The sequence below is a fragment of the Sphaerodactylus townsendi genome, linkage group LG06 (assembly GCF_021028975.2).
Source record: "Sphaerodactylus townsendi isolate TG3544 linkage group LG06, MPM_Stown_v2.3, whole genome shotgun sequence".
NCBI lineage: Eukaryota > Metazoa > Chordata > Lepidosauria > Squamata > Sphaerodactylidae > Sphaerodactylus > Sphaerodactylus townsendi.
Window position 1 is genome coordinate 15,457,890 of NC_059430.1, and position 4,884 is coordinate 15,462,773.

At 40.8% G+C, this 4,884-nt stretch overlaps 1 pseudogene; it reads right to left on the reverse strand.

Annotated features, from left to right (window-relative positions):
- Window positions 1–1,301: 1,301 nt before the first annotated feature.
- Window positions 1,302–4,232, reverse strand: LOC125435304 (annotated as a pseudogene).
- Between the last annotated feature and the right edge of the window lie 652 nt (window positions 4,233–4,884).

The window sequence follows — 4,884 nt, forward strand, 5'->3', positions numbered from 1 at the left end:
TACGAGGTGCAAAGAAGAGGACCCCCCCCCCCATGGAGCATGAGCAGAGTAAGCATCTGGGATTATGCCGCTGCTGTGGAGGCGAAGGACACTTACTGACCATGTGTCCTCCTGGGGATCCCTTGCGGTGGGGGGGAGGGGGAGAAGAAGGATGTTCAAAAGAAGGAGCTGCAGAAAGGCCTGAAACCAAATGTCCAACCTGTCTCTGATACTGAAATGAGAGATCATGCTAAGAGGGGACAGAGAAGCAGTCTGAACCAGCTCAAGGAAATGGTGCCGACCTGGCCTAGAGGGCGCCTAGGTCACAAACATTGGTGTGAACAAGCGGGTGAGTGCCCTTTTTACTGCAAGTGACTTTCAAACAAATCTTTTCAGATGCAGGAGTGACCCTGTGGGCAGTAATTGGCTCAGGGCATGGAGCTTGATAAATTCACCCCGCTGTGGCAATGGGGCTTGGATTACAGTTCATGGACTTAAAGGATCCCAAATATATTTCCTATACTTGTCATCAATAAATAAGAATTCTGCTTCTAAAGTATTGATTCCTTCATTGAGCAAGTCTGTCTGGGGTCTATCCATATTGTAAATAAACATGATGCCCCAAAACAAACCTGGTTGACTTTTTGGTAACAATTATTTGTTGGCTAGGTTGCCAACAAGATATAATATTCAGCAGAGAATTGACTAGGAGTAAAAATGATTATGAGAATTTTACTGAAACTTAACACATTGATGGAATCAAATAAATCAGTCATGAGGATTACAGAAAACTCTTTGGCAAAAGATGTATGTTTGCAAATTCATTTAGAATACAGCTTCGTCCCTGGTCCCTTGACAAAGGTGTGTGGAGGCAGTCCACATTTTAATTAATAAATATTTGGAACAAAGTTTAACTACAATATCAGTCAGACTCATTGGCCGACATTTCATTTATCTTGTATACAGGAATAATACTAGTGCTTTGTCTAATATAGCTGCCTAGCTAAATTAACCCTTTGAAAAGAGTTTTGCTGTGGTTTGGACCCACCAATTGCAATTATTTCTAAATAACTTATCCAGAATACAGTCTTCCTCTGAATAAGAATTTCCCTTTTATGCATCTATTTTCTGTGACAATAGAACTTACTCCCACCAAATGCAAAAACACCAGCTTTCTAATGTATCTTGCTATGTACTGAACACCAATGTCTGTTAAACCTATCTCAATCTTTTTAAAGCAAAGTTGTGTACAGCAGGCAACATCACATCTCCCCCAATACTACCAGAATTTTTATAGTGCTACCCATCAATCTGCTGCTATTTTAAAGTTTTCCCAAAAGGCCAAAGAATGTTAGAAACACAGGAATAAAAATGAGACCATGGAGAGCTCCAAACAAAATGACCAAGAACATAATCTTAAAAAAGGTTCTGAAAATGTAATGGATCTCATGGAGAGCACCACCAATACTCCCAAAATGGTGGAAACAGCTCCCTGGACAACAGGGTACCCAAGGTGGTACAGAGCATCCACTGCCCTGAAATATTCATACTGACTTCACTGCAAACAAATGCATAATAAATAGGAGCAAAGCAGTCCACTGAAAACCCTATGCAAATAATCAGGTTGATTATTGATATGCAGTCACCATTTACACCCAAAAAAGCCATGAAGCCAGTCAAATTCCTAATAACAACAGATCCTATAGCAAAAGTTACCTACAACGAAAGCACACAAAAGGATTTGAATCAGCAGCAAGGAAATAAGTGGGAACATGTATTCCACTAGCAATTACAGCATTCCTGAATGGTATTCTGAACAATAACAAGGTAATTGATCAAAGTATATAAAAGCTGGATGATAAACCCTTAGTGGTATCTTGCATCCTGCTGCACGGCCTCTCAGTTGTTCTAAAAGCATTCGCTCATCAACTGCAGTAAGGACATTGACGGTCTGTATGAAAAAGCGGGAAGCTGGCACAGCCTGGTCAGTAAAATTAATATCCCACTGAGATTCTGGATTGATTTGAATCAGGACAGATAAATTCCCAATGAAAGAAAGACGATCATTTATATTTAGAGACATTCCGTTAGCAATTGTTATATATATGCTTAACCAGGACTTTGACAAATACTTATCAACATAAGTTGAGTTTTCTATCAACTCCATGCAGTTCTCAAGATCTGCACGAACAGATGAATTCCAATAAGGTATGCTTTGAGGAACAATGACCATAACCCATACCGCACCTTTAAAAATACTCATCTCTCCAGTTGTAATATTTAATGACATAAGAATGATCATTTGCCAGATTCCGAAGATCTATACCTTCCTTAACCTGAGTGCACCCATAAATACTACTACCTAAGTATCCAAGATACAGGACTACCACAAACACTTTGGTGCAGGGCATATGAAAGGACCAAAAATGCTTTCTAAAGAATCCATTCATAGGGTGCTCAAACTCTGCCCCAGTGCGGGATTCCATTATAAGATCCTCCCACACAGCACATATTATAAGCAGATGTACGAGACTCTTGGGTTTCTGTTGGCACTTTCATGAATGTGAGCCAATGTCTGTTGTTTTCTTCTCTTCTACCATTTAGAGCAAGAACTGCCCCAAAGAATGTCAAGTTGTATATGTAGCAGAAGATGAAGGCTGCTCCTGTATAGATGCAAAAGGACTGAACAGATGGGAAGGATGTTGCGATTCCAATGAAGAAGGCTAAAACGTCAGTAAGAGTTGTGATGGTAACAGACACAGCTGCCTCTGCATAGGTGTCAGCCATCCGATCCTTATTCCCATCCTTGACCTTGCCTTTAGTTGCAGGACACCATGATGAACATGTCGTCGACACCAACCCCTGGAGAAAGAAAAAGGATATTATAAGAACAGAAATTTATGTGAGAGGAATGTGCCCTGTAATCTTATATTCTAATAGTAATATTGGCCTCATCTTTGGTATTTAAATCCTGTGATTGGTGGTGTGAATGGGCAAGATAGATCTTTCTGGAAACCTGAAAAGGGCTCCAGTTTTGCTGAAAAATATGAAATCTAAAAAGAAGTACCTTGGAGGATTAAAACCCCCCAAAGATGATAAATGACTCAATTCCTACCTTACAATAGATTTCCATGGCTGTTGCTAAGAAACCACAGCATTCCAGGTTTCAGTTTCTGTGTGTAAAAGGCAGGGGGAGAGGCCACGGTCATTTCCTGGACTATTACGGCCTTTGAGGGAAGATTAGTGTTGCCAGCTCCAAAATGGAAAATTTAAAGAGATTACATGGTGAAATCTGAGAAGGACATAGGAAGAGGCCTCAGCAGGATATAATTTAGTTATTTTATCCATTCATTCAATTTTTACCTCACCTTTCCCTACCAAAGTTGTGCTCAGGGCACCATGAGGTCATCCTCCTGGGGGACAGGTCTCTATTGTCTGGAGATCAGTATGAATTCCAGCATGAGATTTGGGCATGTCCTGAAGCTGGCAACCCAAGGTTTAAGACAGACCTACTAGGGGATGTTCAGGAATCCACACCCCATCACTACCAGCATGGCCACTGGCTGCTGACAGAGGCTGATGGAATTGTAGTCTCCTGAACATCTGAGAGCCACAGGTTCCTACCCCTGGCCTGCTAGCAGCAACCTCTGGGTGACTTCATGCCTCCTGACTTGCATGACTCAACTAGGCCTCACTGCCTGCTACTGTTCAGCAGCAGCCACTCTATGAAAGCCAGTCTGGTGCAGTGGTTAGACTTCCTGAGCAGGATTTGCGAGACCCAGGTTCAAATCCCAATCTTGTTGTGGCGGTTCATTGAGTGATTTTGGACCAGTCACATACTTTCAGCCTAACTTATCTCCCAGGGTTGTTGCCAGGATAATAAGGAGGAACATTAGGACCGAAAAGTAAAGCTACATAGCAAGGCAAAATTCTAATATGCTCAATTGTGCTGGCGAGGTAGAAGAATGTAAATGTTCTCTAACTTCTGTTCGAACACAACCATCTAAAGCCATAGCGATAGGTATAGTACTGGAAACAGTGTTATACTTGCCAAGTATAAGGAATGGTGAATTTGCGACTGTAATGACAAAGGGAGCACCACAGAAGAGCAGCAATCCAAAGCTGCTAAGAACAGCCAAGCCTGATGACAACACTCCGAACGCTCCAACCCACACTTTTGTTCGTACACAGTCCAGCCTGCAAAACAGGAACTGATAACACATTTGCTGTCTTTTCGAGGTCTTTCTCCGCATTACGAGAATAATGCTCCTTTCAATTCAATTTCACAATTGTTGGCAAGCGGATTTCGCTATTTTGCACAGTAAAAAACCAGCCGTGCGCATTGAAAGTAATATGCGCATTAACTTGCATAAAAGGTGAAGGCCCGTTAGAGTGTTGACGCTGATCCACGTTAGTCATATGGAAAATCTGTCTGTGATTTTGGCATCATGGTTGCCACAGTGTCAATTATATATGTGTACAATTTATTATTTGTTTTCAACATGCATTTTAACCGATTTCTATGTTAACTGTGCATGTGATGTTTCACTGATTTGTTTCTGATATACATGTGACATTTTTGATATGACGTTTCATTGATTTTAAGAGATATACTTGCAAGATTTTTTTGCAGTTTTAGTTAACTAATGAAAACGACACAAAATCATCCTCTCACTAGAAAATTTAACCTCCCCTGCAAATATAATTTCTTTCTTTCTTTCTTTCTTTCTTTCTTTCTTTCTTTGGCTGATTCCGCATGGGCCAAAAACAGCAGTGTGAAAATGGTGTGAAAACACTAAAGGAACAGGAGAGTTTTATTCAATGCCAACCTAGTGATCATCACAGATTAGCTGAGATTGGGGTCTCTTGTCTTTGCAAACTAAGCCCAATAATTTATAATTTTTT